At 33.6% G+C, this 20067-nt stretch overlaps 1 pseudogene; it reads right to left on the reverse strand.

Moving 5' to 3' along the window:
* The window catches only part of LOC132604618 (casein kinase 1-like protein HD16), a 42969-nt pseudogene that overhangs the window by 1295 nt on the left and 21607 nt on the right, over positions 1–20067 (reverse strand).

Raw genomic sequence — 20067 nt, forward strand, 5'->3', positions numbered from 1 at the left:
AGTGAATAACAACAAGAACTGAGCTCAATCTAACCGAGCTCCTAGTACTTTTTTCGGATCAAAGCACACGCTAATTAGATAATTTCAATTGAAGTATTAAGAAACAAGTAAAAATTAGCTTCCAGTCTAAAGATTGACTCTTTATATACACACAGAGTGGTAAAGCCATGAAGTCTAACAAGGGGATTAAAAAAACAAAAGGGAAATTTTCAAAAATATACAGCCCAACATAAAATATTACGCCACGTAACTCTATATGTTTTATCTATACATTATACCTGGGGAAAAGCATTATACATAATGTATCAACATTGTATAAAAGGTGTTTATACAAAAGCGTATAAAAAAAAAAAGGTGTTTATACACAAATATGGGCTAAACCAGGTAACAAACTCAAAATATGGGCTACATGGCGTAAATATTTTCTCCCAGTAGACATAGAGCGTAATTTTCCCAAAAAATGCAAACTTGCACAGTAAGTGAATACACTTAGCTATCAAACATATTCAACAATTTATCTACAAATACAAAAGAACACTTTTTTACCCAATTTGCACATTGTAACTCTCCAATGAAGTGGATTCAATTGAACCCCAGTACACGTAATACAGAATTGCATTGTAATTCAGTTCAAATTCGGGCTTTAACAATAAAAAGTTCAAGAATAAATTTTAAAAAAAAAGGTACTGTAATAATAATTAGAGATAAACAGAACATATAAAAGGTTGGTTCACTCTAAAGATCAACTCTTTATAAACAAACAGAGTGACAAGAACAACTGGTTAGCTTACTTTATATTTCAAGATAGCAGAATAAGCGACAATAGTCCTGCCTTTGGTTCATGAAAGGCCGAAACCTAAGAATGATTTTTTTTTACAGAAAAATAAGACCAAAAAACCTGAGAAACAAGAGAGCTTTTGAAGATGCTGAGATGAACTTTGCACAATTGAAACATAGCCTCTTATCTCTTATTTCCTTTTGGTGCCCCCGTCAGTTTTCTTTATGTATAGATGATTGGGTGTTGTTCGTAAAGAACGGACTCATTTTTTGTAGGTTTTCCACTTTTTGGTATACTTCTTGAGTTGTTGTATACGGGTGTTTCCATGCCCACATTATTAATAAAATTTATTACTTCATCAAAAGAAAAATATAAGCACATAAAAATTACATGGGCAAAGGAATTAAAATAATTATAATTAAGTGAAACATTTATTGTTTAGTGTTGGCTCTTCGGGACGAATCTCATTGGTATTAAGGTGTATGCCTTAGCGCCTTGGTGATTGCTCTAAGGTGCCATCTAAGCAAGGCGAAGAGCTCAGCCTGTTTTGCACCTAGCTTTAGGGCTTACGCTAGCCTTTGACAACACTGCAGGTAAAGTGCAATACCAATCAAAATTTAGCATATAGGATCAACCTGCAGAAATTAGACGACACACCTTTTGACATTACAACAAGAGAGCTTCCATTGGTGACACCAGCAAGAGAACTAATATAATAGTTCTTCTCCAACTGTTCCATAATCCACTCCTGTAATAATGCATTACGATAGCTAATATAGATCAAATATCAGGTTGAAGCAGCAGTGAAGTGCAATAAGAACTATGTTATAACACGCATGGATTTGGCTTCAATACACACAAGTTATTATGTGGAAGTATTTGGTAGGGGTACGTGCCGCCTTTTTGGCCAAGTTTTATTGTACTTTGAAAAATATATGCACGTACCGTACACTAACATCACACCATTTGACATATGTACATGTACATGGCAAATGAAGGATCCATTAGCATAGTGGAATAAACGGAATTCACATTTACCTTGTGCAAGAACAATGGTGATAGCTCATAAACTTGGCTTGTGAAATTAGTTCCAGCATCCATGATAATAGCCCACAAGCCGGAACAAGATGCCACACAACTTATATATAGTCCATCATCGGTCCCTTTCTCCACATGCTCTGCCAACCTTGCATCTGTTACATTATAATGGTACCTAAAAAAAAGCTACATCGCATTACATAGTGCACTCGTGTAAAGAAACTCATGAAGTACATTATCTACAATTACCACCACATACTGAACAGACTAGGACTCTCCCCTGAAATCAAGGAGCATGACCACAAAATGTCATCCTTGAAAATCTCTAATTTTCTAGTAACCATATCTAGGCACTTAAAACCGTATAGTGGCAGCCAGTCTTTATCATATTATTTAAAGTTCCATGCGACCTAAATAGCCCAGTAAGTCATATATTTCTCCCAATCATGTTACTTCACACTTCTAGGGCAAATTGTTGTTAAAAGTAGTGAAAATAACCATATTGCTCAAGTTTATGTACCAACTAAATGCAGCACAAGATCATCAAGCTTCTCCACAATGAAATTCATATAAAGATATTCCCGAAATTTTCCAAAGGCAATAAAAACAAAAAATATAGCGGAGAGATAAGTTTATGCAAAGTGATTTTTATTGGAAGTTGAAAGCTAAATAAAACTCATTACACTAAGTCAAGAACAGATAAAGGACGATTCTCAAAATACTACACTCAATCAACTGCGACAAAAGAGTGTGCCCCGAAACACTAACTAAATTATATAGGTTTATAGAAGTTCTTGAAAATCGATAAATGATAATACAACTCTTGGATACATTGACACTATACGAGCAACAGTAGGCTCCTTGATTCTGAAGAGTGTACCAAATTTCCTAATACAACTATCTTTATCTCAGAAATAGAGGTCCATCTTACGAGTTTACACAACAAGACCGCCCAAGACTCCAAGTGACATAGAAACTACAATATGAACTATTAAAAATCTGCCTCAATTACTTAGCATATACAGCAAGAGCCTAAGCAGCACGTACAAAAAAAAAAAAAAATTAAGGTGGAAAAGATTCCAAATCGCGCAATCTGCAGCACCTTCTGGTTGCTGGATTATCGATATTACAGCCTCTTAACGACTTTTCAGTTAGAAAAAAAAAAAAAAACGCATCTGTGCTGAATAACTCTCTTTTTTTTTTTTTTTTGAAGACAGCAATGCTTAGTTCCAAGTACAGCAAAATTTATGCATAAAAACGTCAGTAATTTTTCCAAATACAACAACATACCCAATGTAAACCCACAGGTGGGGTCTGGGGAGGGTAATGTGTACGCAGACCTTACCTCTACCTTTGTGGGGTAGAGAGGCTGTTTCCGATAAAAATTTTCCAAATAACAAACAAATTTAAACGACTTATCAAAACGATATGCATCATCAGCATCTAGTCTGCAAATCCAAAAGCAATGACCAGAGTCGTGTTTTAATTCAGAATAAAACATGTCTCCCTGAGCACAGGATCATCAGCCTAAATGAAATTTGCAATAGCAAAATCAATAACCGTCTTTATTCCCCACCACCCATGAGGTGGCTACCCACCCTCATACCACCAATTTGCATAAAAAAGGGGAATCAAAGAAAATTGTCCAAAGATGTACAATTGAAGATTTTACTACTAAATGAACAACCATTAAAAAAAAACATTAATCAGTAAAAGGTACTAACAAGCTGAAACAGATTTGTAAGACTGTCATTGTGCATCATGTGGAGTATTTAGCTAGAAAGGAAGAAGAGATACTTTGAAGAGGAAAAAACAGCATTTATCTGTAGTTAAATCCAATTGTATCCATAGTCTGTTTTGCAAGGAGCATAGGATAGAAAATGTGGAACATCTTTTTTGGACACCATGATGTCAAAGATGTAACAAGTTAGGAGTAATTTTCTTTTGTAATGTCTTGCAGTACCCTCTTGGTACTATAACAACATACCTTCTTGGTACTAGCTTAATAAAATTATACTTATACTTGCCTTACAAAAGAGAAGGTACTAACACAAAGAAAAATATAGAATATACCGAATAATGTAATTTCAGCACGTAGGACATAATTCAATTGCTTTGCAGAGAAAAGCACATAATATGAAATGAAATCTTCACCTCTGTTTCATGGGCTTTTTGGCATTGTAAATTGAAATCCACTGTGTTGCAGGAACTCCCATGCGAACCTTCTTTCTAGGCTGCTCTTCATCCTCCTCTTGATTTAATCTCCCCCGCTTTTGGCCAACTTGAAACATCTACAATAATAGCATGATAAGGTTATAGACAGTCAAAATACATAAGCCCAAGTAAATACGCAAAGTTGGTGAGACATGCAAAACACCACCTTTTGGGCACCATTAGTGTTAATTGGCCTTATTGCAGGATCAGGTCCAAGCAAGCTCCCAAATAAAGAGGTTAACTTTGAATAATTAGGTTCTTCATCAAATTTCAAGTTGATTACTGTATCGAGAAATTCTCACAGAGGTGGTGGACAGAAGCAGCAAAGCATTTCTGGGGACGTTGACATCTTCTTTTTGCAGACCAAGAATGATTTGTTATCTCCCTAAGATGGTCATCAGAACAAAAACTTGTTATTACAGGACGAGCTGGAAGTTGAAAAGAACAACTTGACTCTACTGCAGTTCAAAAACTCGAGAGAAGCTACTACAGATACCTGAAATCCTTGCCATGGCAACCTTCCTCGGTGAAGAAAAATGAGTGTATATGCAAGTGATTCCAGATCATCTCTTCTACTGGCAGTCCTTCCCATGTGCGCATGAGCACTTGCATATCGAACAGTCCCTCTAGAAGTTCATTCACAAAAGGTTGATAAGCAGAACAAGTGGTAGAAACCAAAATTATGGCTAAGGATAACACTACATATAACTGACCTAAACATGTCAGGTCGCTGATCATATACCACATGCGGACCTTTCACAATTTTTCTCCACTTTGTTGCTGTAATTTGGTTGTTAGGAAAACATTAATGGAATGCTGAATCTATAATAGCTATGATATTACATTACAGTAAAATAAATGCTCTTACCTAGTCCAAAGTCGACTAGAAACAACCTCTTCTCCTGCAGTGTTGATGGCTGACCAAGTAAAAAATTCTATGGCTTTACATCTCCATGCACATAACTGAGGTCAAGAACAACAATCACTAGAAAAGATACTTGGATCCAGCAGGAAAGTTCAAAAGTATTAACATAAATTATGAAACCACTAGCTGGACAACTAGATTGGACATAATAATAGTAGTAGTAACAAGGAGGGAGCATTTCATACACGTGCGCATGCATTATGTTTAAAATTGTCAGAGACTCAACTGCAATACATGCTACCATTTCTGCAGACATCCTGCAATAGTAGAAAAGCTTAGCGAAGCTCTTAAGTTCTATTGCTTGAAGTCCAATTTTACATCTGAATATTCTCTATACAAAGAAAGGTAATGACATGCATAGAAAAAAGAGCCTGCTCAAAAAATAAGCATTAGAAACTTACGCCTGCCCAGAGGAATTCCATACATCCCATAAGCTAGGTCCTAGGATGTCCATAACCTGCATAGAACTAATGTGGTCAATAAGTGCATCCTTATGTGATCCCAACACACATAAATACACGAACCACTGTCCACATTCTTCAAAATAATCTCAGTAGCAGCACTAACTGCAGGCAAACCAAAGGCTCAATCCAAAACGACTATCTTATCCAAAAAAACATTTAAAAGAAAGCATCAATCTATCCAAAAGCCTATGCCTATCAAAGAAAGTACCTAAGTCGCTGTTCAAAAAACCAGTCTTTACTTGTCATTCCTGAAAAGGACACTCAGTAACATACCAACCAGTGAAAAAGAGCACCTGAAGGCCTCCAATGAAACCAAAATAATGCGGGTCAACTACTTTAACCGCCCATACAGATTGTCATCATTCAAAAGAACTCCCCCTAGTTCAACATTTCACTGCAGAATTCCAAAAGTCAACAATTAATTTGACTTTCTGACTCAAAAGTCAACTAAACCTTTTAAAGCTGTAGTTTGCCAATGTTAATGTTTATGTCAGTTAATATTAATGGCAAAAGCATAATTCTACAGCACATTTAACGGAAAAAAGCATAACTTCACCACACATATCATTACATAATAGTCTCCTACCCTCCCTTTATAATGCACTCAAGGCACTCCATGGCTGCCTCCAACAGTACTCCTCAACAAAACAAGTTTAGTCCAATCAGAATCATATTCCAACATGAGCATCCATTCACTTCAAAAGAGGTCCATATCCATACTTGTAAACTTGCCACTCATTTGGAGGTCCACAGTTACAGCCTTTGCTATTTCTATGCTCAAATTTCAGTGCAACCTGGAGCCAAAAAGATAAACCAGTGAGAGTTAAACCCTTGTATTACTTGTGGACAACAAATTGTCTAACATAGAAATGAGGGGGGGAAGGGGAAGGGGAAGGGGAAGGGGACGAGCAAGTACATACCTCAACAGCCCCTTGACCATTTGAAGGTTCATCTCCATCAGAAACACGACCACCCAAAAAGACCTGACCAAAACCACCTTTACCTAACTTCCTTCCAACCTGATAAACTGGTGGCATTCCTACTTGCACCTGAAAGTCAAATCCAACCAGAAACAAAACACAAGTTCACTTTACAGTTTAATCCCTGCTGAATTCATCAAAGTAGAAAATGGTTAACTTTCAATTACAGTAAATCTAAATGCAAGCACTTCAATTCATAAGTGACCTTCATACAAATATGATGCTTCTATATTCGCTCCTTTAGTTTATCGCAATCACGAACTAACTAAAATCAGCACCCTAAAGAATGAGCTCCCAATAAAGTTATACACTTAATCCAGGCCCAGAATCACAGGCTTGCAACTAATATAAAGTGACTAATATAATAAGAACAAGGAACAAGAGGACGAAATAATACTATGTTTGGATTTTGATGAAAATGATTCCTGATTGAGAAAAGTTTTTCTCTGTCCACTCAGTCCTATAAAAGGACATACTCAATAAAATAACTAACCAGCCTATTAGATACTCACATGTAGGAGGGTTACAATAGGTTGACAGTCATAGTGCAAATAGCCAAACTTTAATGAACCAATGAATACAAATAATTCATTAGATTGCCCCGGCTAGTTACAGAATGAGGCATAGTTAATTAATTTATATTGATTCTCACAACACGTCACATGCCACAACATCAAGATTTATTTGCACCCAAGCTTTTCGTAAATAGGTCAATCAAGTAGGTTAAGAAGTTGGAGATCAAGGTTCCAATATAAAAAAAAAATGTTAGGTGAATGTCTTCTTACTTGGTACATAGAGTTGCCATGTACCTAGACTGGTAGGAGGTAGCATGTACCAATGGAACAGTTTAATACTCCCTCCGTCCTAATTTATATAACACTATTTCCTTTTTAGTCATTATCAAAAAGAATGACACCTTTCCGTATTTAGTAACACTTTTAACTTTAAACTTCTATTTTACCCTTAATGATTTATAGCCACACATTTGTCCATGGATCGGTTTAGACCACAAGTTTCAAAAGTCTTCATTTCATTCTTAAAACTCCATGCTCAATCAAACGACATCACCTAAATTGGGACTGAGGGAGTAATAATAATTAAAATGAGCATGTTTACATTTAGATGTGTACAAGAAAACCAAGATATTACAAGCTCAAATCCTCTTTACAACACTACTTACACCCTATGATTGTTGGCTTTAGCATATAAGTTAGCCCAAACACTAATAATAAATGCAAACATGTATACAAGCAGAGACAAAATAAAAGCAACGAAATCGAAAATAACCAACCGTCTTAGGAATAGGCGACGTGTTACCCTCATCTTCATTTCCAGTTCCTTTGTTATTAGCACTTAATCCAGCACTCTCATCCACCATTTCCTCTCTTTTTAAATGTATAATAATATACTCTTAAATCCTTTTTTCTTTTTTCTTTTTTCAGCAACTACTAGTATTCCTTACTCCCAAACTAAACATCATATCTACTTTCACTTAAAATTCAACAAACCCCAATACTCTTAAATTCTTTTTTTTTTCTTTTACCTTAGCAACTACTGGTATTCTTTACTACCAAACTAAACATCATCTCTACTTTCACTTAAATTCAAGAAACCCCAATACACTAATTTGAATTCTTCAACAACTTTTTGATTGAAATACAGCAAAAATTAGAAAATGAATAAATTTGAGGAAAAAAAAAACAAAAGGGATATGGAATTTAGTGAAAGTTAGGGTTTGTTGAACAAATGTACAAAGAAATACTATCAGAAATAAGTGTAGGTGAAAAGGTCGAGATAGAGGCGCGTATTCATTCTTTGTTTGTTTTCTCTTTGGAAATGTTAGTTTTGGTCCACTAACTTTTGTAATTTTGAGTTTGGTCCCTATGGGATGTACGATTCAAAGCACATTGCCCTTAAATATGTTCGGTATGGACTCTTTTTTAAGTGTATATTACCGTAAAATTGTGGAGTAGCAAACATAACGTATGAGTAATTAAATGGTGGATCGGTTAATAATTCTAAAAACTTGTGAATATCTATAAACAAAGGGATCAAAGACATTTTAAATAATTGATACAAAAATAGCAATGGTACTATACACCCGAAATAATAAAAATTGAAGTTGTTCACAAGTTATGCCGACGAGGTATGACTTTAGATATAATCTTTATTCTACATGACATTAAGTTATTCGCAAGTTATGATGGATTGCTACGAATCATGTCAGGTAGGTCATAACTTTATTATACATATTTTTAATTTGTTTGCGTGTCATTTTACATTGACAAACTTGTAAGGTGTGTGATGTCAGACATGGAGTATGATTTTAAGTACAATTGTTATTATATTTATCTTTAAATTATGCACAAGTGTTGTTCGATTGATACATTATTCACAAGTCATGATATGACATTAAGTCTTCATTTTACCTATCCTGAAAATGTTAAGTCATATCGAATAGGCAAAATTAATATATGTTGTTTACTTGTTCATAACTTTTGCGGGATTGGTGGTTTGATGGTATATAAAGAGAAGATAGCACAAAATATGAGGGCTTAAATTGATGAAAATGTTCACTATATTTTAACTAAGTTGTTGCATATTTGTAGTTAAGAACTTAATTGGATCAAATATATCCTTAATGTATGTGTGTAGGTTCATAATTGCCCCCAATTGGTCTTCTAATTATGCTCGGTTAGGTTTCGTATGAAATAAGAGCATATTTTGCCGGATTAAGTGACTTTAAATGTATACTTGAAAGTCATTTCGATCTTCTTTCCTTCAATTACAAGTATGTATGTTTTTTTAAATAAAGATATATAAACATGCCCTCAAACTTGCCACAGTTTGTAGGTATGCCTTCTAACTTTGGGTTTGCATAAATAGGCACCTCGACTTATCTCCACTTTGTCAGTTGAACACTTCAACTTACAAAATGATCATCTAGACACTTCCAAATTTATGTGTCACGTTAACATTTGTGTTTTTACATGTTCAACTTTATACAAGTTGTGGTGCCTACTTATGCACACCCAAAGTTAGAGGGCATATTTGACAGTTAAAACTAAGTTTGAGGACCTGTTTGCATATTTTGCCTAAAATAAATTAAGACAACTTTTAATCATTTATTTACATCACAATTTGCATTTTTTTTTGGGGAGTATTTTACCTATTGGAATATTTTTAATTTCCTAAAAAAAAAAAAATGCTTCCCTCAATGAACAAATCTATATATATCGAGCCAGAAAAAAGAACATAAATGGTCCCTTAACTATGAGAGTAGGTTCAAAATAATCCCTTAACTATGCACTTAACAGTTTTGTTCCTTTACGTTTACCACAAGTTAATAAAAATGGTCCCTCAACTATGAGGGTTGGTTAAAAATAGTTCCTTAAGTATGCACTTAACAGTTTTGGTCATTTAATTTGGCCAAAAGTTAACACTTTTAATCTCTGACAAAATATTCATCGAACTCTGTCTGTTAGATTTAACGAGAACTATGAAAAAAAAGAACGAGAACTCACATTTAGAGGTACACATTACTAAAGAAAAGACCATCTAGTGATTCTTTAAAAAAAAAATCCTCACAATTTTCCTCGAAAATAACCGACGGATGTCTGTTGGTTTTCGTAAAAAATAATAAAAACTAAAAAAAAAAGTGTCCCTTGATTTTATCCATCGATTTTCGTCCATCGTTTTTCGCTTATTTTTAGTAGTGTCAATTTTTGTAGTTTCTGCTATTTCTAATTTATTTATAAGGTTTGGTATATTTTACTTAGTCGATAGACTCCCTCAGTTTTAATTAAGGGTGGGCGTTCGGTTTTTCGGTTCGGTTAGGGTATTTCGGGTTCGGTTTTTTGAAGGTGAACGCCAAATACCGAACCAAACTAGTTCGGTTCGGTTCTTTCGGTTTCGGTTTTTTAAAGTTCGGTTCGGTTCGGTTTCGATTTTTTCAATTCGGTTTTTTTGATATAATATTAGAAGAGATTCCATTGACACTAATTCATATTCTCAAAAGCAATAAAACATAAAACTAATAAATCAAAATCAAAATCAAACAAATAGGACACACAAGAATAAAAAACTATAATCATGACATAGGATTACTAGGTGTTATATACATACCGTAAGAATAATTAAGAAAACATATAAAGGACATACATTAATCCTAAAGAGACATTCTAATTACTTTTTTTGTTAAGGATATTTGATTTTTTTCAATTGAAGTGGAAAATTAGTGATACAAATGCAAAAGAGGACTTATTACAATTGAGTTTTTTTTGCTTTAAACTTAATAGGCCTGGACTATTTTTTTTTTGGTAATGTATTAAATTTCGGTGCGCGTTCCGTTTTTCGGTTCGGTTTTATCAAACTTCGGTTCGGCTATTTCAGTTTCGATTTTTTTACCGTGGATACCAAACACTGAACCAAACTAGTTCGGTTCTGTTCGGTTTGTTGAAGTTTCGGTTCAATTTTTCGGTATTTATGCCCAGCCCTAGTTTTAATCGACATAGTCCTCGATCTTTGTGTTTCGAGACACAATTTTCTAACATTATCAAGGATGTTGGTTTTTTCCTTGGTTATTCCCCGTAACCGACTGACATCCGTCGATTTTGTCTCGAGATATTTGGCGTTTTCTTTAGTAATGTGTACCACTAAATGTGATTTCTCACTAATTTTTTCATAATTCTCGTCAAATCTAACAAATAGAGTTCGATGAATATTTTGTCGAAGACTAAAAATGTTAGCTTTTTGTCAACTTAAAGGACTAAAACTGTTAAGTGCATACTTAAGAGATTAGTTTTAACCGATCCTCACAGTTAAGGAACCATTTTTGTTAACTTATGGCAAACTTAAAGGACCAAAACTAGTAAGAGCCCATTTGGATTGGCTTACAGCTTAAAGCTGTTTGCAGCTTATAAGCTGAAAAAAATAAGTTGGGGTAGTCCAGCTTATTTTTTTTGGCTTATAAGCTGTTTTCAGCTTATAAGGTGCTTTAGATAAACTAAGTCAAATGGGTCCAATTATTTTTTTGAGCTTATTTTAAGCATAAAATGACTTTAAGCTGGTCAGCCAAACACTCAAAAAAGCTGAAAACAGCTTATAAGTCAACTTATAAGCCAATCCAAACGGGCTCTAAGTTAAAGGGAGTATTTTGAACCGACGCTCATAGTTAGAACCATTTACTATCGAGGTCCATGCCATTTGCAGAACACCATCGAACCGAAAAAAAAATTCACTGCAAAAAATTGAAATCGAAAATCCAATCTTTAATTGTTAGGTTTAAGAAATGGGGGAACTGAAGATGTCTTTGCCAACTTTGTTCGAACAAGCTCGAAATATTCATACTATTGCATCCGAATCCCTTGTGGGTTCAATTTATTTGTCTTACTTTCCTTTTATGGAAAATCTTTAATTCCAACTTTCGATATGATATGTTTAACAACACAAGATTAAAGGGCATTTTGATATATTCTACGTATCTTTACTTTCTCAAAACTAGACAAACAAATTGAAATAGAGAGAGTGTTTTGTATTAGAGGTGGATCCAGTATATTAGCAGTAATTGCAGTTGTACACACTTTGTCGAATTTGAAATATATATTTGTAGACCAAAGGGTATGTGTGTATCTAAAGAATGAATTTTGTGCCATTTTTGCTTCTTTTTTTTTTAATAGAGGAATACTACTAAAATAATGATTGTTTTTGTTCCTTATGATTTTGTTAGTATTTGTTTTTTTTTTGGATGATTTTGTTAGTATTTGTAGTATAGGCGGATCCAGCATACTAGCAGTAATTGCACTTGTAGACTCTATGTCGAGCTCGAACTGTATATTTGTGGATAAAAGCATATCTATGCATCCAAAGAATGAATTTTGTGCCATTTTCCCTTCGTTTATAGCGTAATACTACTAAAAGAATGATCTCTATTTTTATTTTTTTTAACTGTTACCTTCTCAAAAAAAATGATCTTTGTTTTTGTATATTTTATAGTATTTGTATTAGAGGTGGATCCAACATACTAGCAGTAATTGCACTTTGGACACACTTTGTCTAGCTCGAACCATACATTTGTAGAACAAAAATGAATTTTGTGTCTTTTTGAGAAAGTTAAGGATTTTATAAACAGAGCTCAAAGATTTTGTCAAAAAATAAATGCAAACACAGTTCCTTTAAACACTAATGTAGGAAGTTGAGAAAATTTAACAAGTTAAACACCAGTAAAATTTTGTTTTTTTATTGCGGAATGCTACTAAAAGAATGATCTTATAGTATTTGTATTTGAGGTGGATCCAACGTACTAGCACTAATTGCACTTCCATACGCTATGTCGAGCTCGAACTATATCTTTGTAGACAAAAGCGTATATATAGATGTGTCCAAAGAATGAATTTTGTGCCATTTTTCCTTCTTTGATAGCGAAATGCTACTAAATGAATGGTTTTTTTTTCCGTATGATTTTATTAGTATTTGTATTAGAGGTGGATCCAGCAGTAATTGCACTTGCACACTCTTTGTCGAGCTCGAACTATATATTTGTAGACAAAAGCATATGTGTGTATCTAAAGAATGAATTTTGTGTCTTTTTGAGAAGGTTAAGGATTTTATAAACAGAGTTCAGAGATTGTGCAAAAAATTACATACAGACACAGCTCCTTTACACATTACTGTAGGAAGCTTCGAAAATCTAACATGAATTTTAACGTATTTGTATCTGTGGCAGATCTAGCATAGAGGCAGCGGTTGCACTTTCACACAAACACATAGTATTTAGAGATATATCCATATGTATTTATCGGACTATGCACTTACTGGTTTCAATTTTGGCACAAAATAATGTATTTGTATCAGCATAGTGGCTGTGGTTGCACTTGCACTTACTCTCTCGAGCTTGGAGAGAGAGTGTGTGTATATATATATTTGACAGAAATTTTGGAGCTATATGTGTATATAGTAGGTTGTGCATCTGCTAGTTGTGTCACGTCTAATTTGTTTTGTGCTGGTTGTGGATGCTAGGACCTTGTCAGGAAAGGTTGTGAGCTTTTGAGACAGTGCGAGGAAATGGTCAGTAAATTAGGGTTGTTCTCGCTCAATGAGACAAAAGATGATATCAGCACTGCTAATCTGAAATATATCCTGGTAAGTAGTTTCCATAAGTAAATATTCCTCTCGTAGTCGATAATTTATCATATTAGCTTCGTTTGGTATCCTCAGTGGTTGGATGGAAAAGTTGGATTCCCTTCCCTTGTTTATTTTATTCTAATTGGAAGAAAGGAGCTACTGCTTTCCTTTTTGTTAATTGTATCCAATTATTAAGTAGAAGACTGGATGAACTATGTGCATTCATTTTTGGTTGGAGACATTGTTTTAGTAGTTATGAAAGCAAATATGTTATCCTATTATTGACTTTGCTGTCCCTTTTTGTGGAAAATTGTTATTGCTATTGTTGTCATTTAGTGCATGAAGTAGTTTTATTCTATCTTATTTCATATTTTGGTAGTATAGGTAATGTCGGTACAAGCCTTTTTTTTTTTTTTTTGAAGTAATTGATTCTATTCAAGGCATCCAGAAGATGCAAAGTAGTTACAAAAGATTGAGCACAAGAATGTCAGCTCTAGTACATAACTAGAGAGACATGTTTAGATCATTGGTTTGTGATACTCGCAGGACAACATCCTATCTCCTCCTAACTTATTGTCAGTTGGAAACAAATACTACTTAGTATAACTTGCAAAACATCACAACCCAATACACAAAAACTTGTACTTTTACCACTGCAAAACAAAGGGAAAAGAGGTTATTATCTAGGAAGCAATTCATAATAAGAAAAGTCACAAGCTTTTTGTTGTCGGAGATGACAAAAACATCACAACCCCAATTATATTATTTGAATTTTACCAAATAATTGGAAAAAGAGTTTATCGCAAGGGAAGAAAATTCTAACTTCTACAACATCAAACCTCCATAATATCTTTTTATACAATGATGGCAGTGGCGGATTCAGGATTTTAACTCAGAGGATTCGGAAAAAACATCTAAAGCTAAATATAATAAATAATGTTGTGCCTAGGAATCGAACCTAAGACACTAAAGACAATTTTGAATATCTTGGACCGCTTGATCTAACCTTATGAATTTGTTCAGGATATTCAAAAGTTAATATATGTACATAGACACAAAAAATCTACCCTATATATACAATGTAAGTTTTGCCTAGGGTGAACACCCTTCCCACCCTCTAAATCCGCCCCTGGATGGTGGTGTCCGGGCTAGCTTGTGCACCCCTCGATTATTTTCCCCACCAAAGCTTGGTGGATGGGAAGAAATCAAGTATTTTTTGCCTCTGATCACTAGGCTCCATCCTTAGTTGCAACATCGAGGCTTATCAATTGGGAAGCAAATATTAACTCGTAAAAATCACAAAATTTATACAATAGGAGAAGACAAAACACATCAAACGCAAAATATAATTTTTTTAACCTTTAAAAAGAATGGGTAGAAGAGCTTATCAGTTGAAAAGCTAATAGTAGTACAAATATTTTAATTTATACATGCACTTTCTTTTTTTAATTTGTCCGGAAAAATGATAAACTTTGAATATTTAGAATAATTTACTTTAAAACTTCTCATTTTAAGTTAGACAAAATTACTTATAATCATGCAAATATTTATTATTTATTTAGAGCTATAATTCTCAATCCAATGTTACTAAAAGAACGAATCATATAGTCATCGAATAACTTTTCTATTCCGTATTTTTCTTTGTTACATTATCGTCGCTTTATGAAAATTGCAACTATCAACTTGAATCCCAATGGGCCCTTCAGGGACATCTGATTAAAAAAAAAAAAAAAAAAAAACTTGAATCCCGATGCATAATTTTTTTAAATATCAGATATGACATTGTATACTCTTATATAAAACTAGTTTCTCGACACATGCATTGCATGTGTATGCCAAGCGATCTAATATATGTTAACAAATAGTGGAGGGATGAAAGTGCTAAAGATCAAGGCTAAATATATACACATACATACATAAGAGAAAATACATACATAAGAGACTATATATTGAAATATCAATTAAACTAAAATTTCAAAAAATATATATTCAAGGTTAAAGCAATTGAGCTTTATATTATTTCTGGGGCTGTTGGCGAGTCTCTTTGTATGAGTTGTCTGGAAAGAGGAGGACTCAATGATTATTCGTTTGCCAGAACCAGAAGTAAAAGTTTGGTAGATAGCAGGGGATCCCGTAAATTTTACATTGTGAGGTCCAAATAGCATATCACTGTATCCTAAATTAAGAGACTGCAACTTGGAAAGATGAGAGATTTCAGAAGGAATTTGTATTTGTAGCTTTTGTTTTTCATTTCCGATGTTAGTATCCATCTTTATAAGATGGTTGTTAAATAGCAGTAGGAAGCAACTGTTCAGATTCATATTTTAATTCTTAATCTGATTCATAAATAACAGTTGAGAATGACTATTCAAATTTAAATTCATTGACAGGAGGTTCAAATATTTATTGGTTTGTAAAGGAATAATATGAAGATTCATGAATTTACTCTAGCTAGTAATTATGATTAATACAAAGAATACTAACTGCATTAGACATTATATGTGATATATTCAAGAGACTTTATGGTGGCTGATTCATTGTACAATGCTAAAAAGAAGAAATGTATATTTACACTATTGTACAAAATTATTATAGGAGTAATGATTGGTTGCAGGCTAAAAAAGTTTTTTAATATTTTATGGGCATTTCGGTAATCCAACTTTCAACTTGGAGGCTTCCCACTTTTAAAATAATATGATGATGATTTTGGCTCTGCCACCAAACATATGAACGGAAGTTTATACTATTTTACTGATTTTCGATCTCTCACCAAAATTAGTAGTATATATAATGAACATTACTATAATTTACTGATTTTTAAATGCTTATGCTTTTACCAGTTTCATAAGAATCATACTTCCATCCTTTCCACAAAAGACTTGTGTATTGACTTAAAATGTCTCATTCATTTGGAAACTTCCTATTCTTCTTTTTCTCCACTAAAATTGCTACATTGGATATAGAAATAGGAAGCAACCAGTTGCCTAAAAGTCACGGCGATCAAATTAGGGAATACGACTTGTTGACTAATGACTAAAATAAAAGTGGAAATGTTTGTCCTCTATAGCCGCAAAGTCACTCAATATTCTATAAAGACATTGCCCATATGCTAATTGGAGAAATACAGACGAGTACCTTCATGACTGACAAAGCATATATGCACTTCAAGACTAGTATTCCTACCACATTATAGCTTTCATTTGACATTTTCATGGAAAGACTGAGGTATTTGCTTAAAATATCTCATTTATTTTGAATTTTCCTTCTCTTTCTCTGCTAATAGATGTAGACTGAGGAAGTGATAAGTTGCCCCAAATCCACGGCAATCAAAGTAGAGAATATTTTCTGCAATAAAAAAAGTGTGTCACACTAGCTTTTATGCGGTGTTTACATCAAGCTATATGAATTCACCATGATTAAGTGATAAATCAATGTGATATTAACACATATTAAGTAACCGTGCTTTAATGAGAAAAGTGTAACGAAGAGAAATCTGACATGGATTCATTGTGTAAACATTTAGATGCGAGTGGGTTTTTTTCCTTTCAAAGTAAAACTATTACCTTGTTATCACATTCATTTGATATTTCCACTGGAAGACCTGAAATATCTCATTCATTTCGAACTGTCCCTTTATTTCTTCATTTATTCCACTAAAGATGCTGCATTAGATGGAGAAATAAGACGTAACAAGTTGCGCCAAATCTACAGCGATCAAAGTAGAGAATACTTTTGACAAGCACACAAACAAATGTGTTCACTTATACGCGATATTTACATCAAATTATATGAATTCATCATGATTAAGATTTAAATTAATGAAGTAGTAACACATATTAAGTAACCACACTTAAGTGAGGAAAGCGTATAAAAAAGACATATGCCAAGAATTCATTGGCTTGGTGTAAACATTGGATGCGAATGCGAGTGAACTTTTTCTATCAAAGTAGAAGTATTACCTTGTTATCACTTTCATTTGACATTTCTGTGGAAAGACTTATGTATTGACTTAGAAATATCTCATTGATATGGAACTGTCCATTTATTTCTTCTCTAAGTTGGGCCATATCCACAGCTATCAGAGCATTCTGTTCAACAATGGCTTGAAAGGGTTTGTTCCTTTGTAGCTTTCATTTGAAGTTTCCAAGGAGACATGTGCATTTGAAGTTCGTGTGAATATTTTGATCTCAATATTTCTTTTGTGATTAAATATAACTTTCTTAATTACTGTAGCAATTGTAACAACTCTATTGCTTGAATTATCCGAAGTGAGAAACTAAAGTATTATATCATTTTTTAAATTGTTGGGCACATTATGTGTTAAAGTAGACAACTTAATTGTATCCAGTAATGCAAATCCAATCAAGTATGAATTTCACAATTAGCTGACGAAAATAGTACTCATAACTTAATTTTTGCATGGACTCTTCATAATTTCAATACCAGCTTTTGAACTCTTTCTTCAAACATGGGCTATGCACAGACTCTTCATATTTTATTTGTGTTCCAATAAAATAAAATTTACCCTATTTAATTTTTTCTTTGGGGAGAATCACAAAAAAAAAAAAAAACTATTTTTTTTCTAGTTTAAAACAGTGGAAGAAGACTTGAATGGAAAACTAACTACACTTGAAAACAATTAGAGTAAAGAATACGTCCAGTTAATGGGTAGTTATAACATCACAATGAAAATTCAAAGAGAAAGGAATTTACGTGTCGTAACTTTCATCTAAAATTTCCACAGCAAGACTCGTACAAGGACTTCCAAAGCAATAACGTATGCATGTACACCAAGACTTAGCCACTTGGATAGGTCCTTGTCTGAATTAAATGCTACCTTATTTGATAGCTTTCTATTGATTTTTGAAGGTTTGAGTTTAATCTAACAAGTGAAAATTTTTGAGTTTTGCATTACAAGACTGGATATCAAAGCTGGAGTCATTTTGAAGCAAAAATGTGTTGCTGAAGACAAGTTATAATGATAGTGGATTTTTGGCTAAATCCTGACGATCACCATAACTTCTTGTTAAGGCAAGTCTTGTGACCTAGATCCCTATGATCACCATAACTTGTTGTATAGGCAGTCTTGCCTAATACTAATAAATAAGAAATCCCGTCAACCCGTTAGAATTTTGCATCTGTTTCTGGTGAAATGATTATTTTCACACTATATTTTTTTTAATGAGGTTAAATTTTAGACATTGGTATCGGAAGATCCTACTTGTGAATATCACCCCATGCTGACGCCAGTGGACATTGCTTTATCTTCTTTGATGTGGTTGCCTCTTAAATGGTCTCGTTAATTAGAAGTCTTTTTAGTATTTCACCAGTTAGTAACAAGTTGAGGAAATCATGTTTTGATTATTTTGTTTTTGCAAATGTATAGATGTGTTTGGACAAGAAAAACAGAAGCAAAATAAAAAAAAATATTTTCTTAGACAAAACAAAACCAATTGGCATTTCCCTTGGAAGACTGAAGACTTGATCATTGACTAGAGAAACTTGGAATTGATTGATACGAAGAAAGTTCAAAATCTATGTTCCTAAAATTGAAGAAGCATTATAAGAAGATAATTCTTTCCTTAATAATTTCTCCACATTGATCGCCCTCTTTTAAATAGCAATACAGTGGTGTTCGGGCTAACTTGTGCAAAATTTGATTACTCCAATGAATACTTGTTATCTTTCACCAGCAAATGTATTTCGGATAACACAGTGAAAAAATCACATAACATTTTTTTCTCTGATGAGATTTAGACAACTTATTAACCATTAAACCACACTCACTCTCGGCACCCGCAGGTCTCGAAAGATGCAGCAGCCTATGAAAAATTTGTGTTCCAATAAATTAAATTGAGATTATCAACTATTAATAAAGAAAATTACTTCTTTTTTTCCTTCTTTGGAGAGAATCAGAAAAAAAAAAAAAAGAGGTATTTTTAAGTTTAAAACAATGGAAGAAGACTTGAATGGAAAACTAACTACACTCCAAAACAATTAGAGTAAAGAATACGTTCCATTTTTTTTTGTTTTGTTTCCACCCGGTGCTCAGTGTTCACATTGAAGCCCGACTAAATTCGGATTCACACCGCGTAGGGCTCATTCGGGAAAAGCACTCCCTACCAAGCATTTTTTCATACCCTGGATAAGGGAGGAGCAACCTCATCCACTTCATTGCATCCTTTGGTGGTGTAGTTAATACGTTCAATTAAGGAGTAGTAACACCACAATGAAAGTTCAAAGAGAAAGATATTTATGTGTTATAGCTTTCATCTGAAATGTTGGTGTAAGAGATTTTATCATTAGTTCTCCAAAGGATATGTTGCTATAATTTTATCCTTCTATGCAAGTCGATCGTTAAAGGTGGATGCCACCCAAAAGCACCGGCTGAATTCTTAATTTTCAGACATGGAATATGAATATATATATATATATATATATATATATATATATATACAGACGTGAAAAAATCATTAACGTGTCAACAAGTATTAAAATTTGGACCCGCAAATTCATAATACAATGTGTTTATTGCTAAAAAATTAA

Source organism: Lycium barbarum, chromosome 7 (genome assembly GCF_019175385.1).
Source record: "Lycium barbarum isolate Lr01 chromosome 7, ASM1917538v2, whole genome shotgun sequence".
NCBI classification, from domain to species: Eukaryota; Viridiplantae; Streptophyta; class Magnoliopsida; order Solanales; family Solanaceae; genus Lycium; species Lycium barbarum.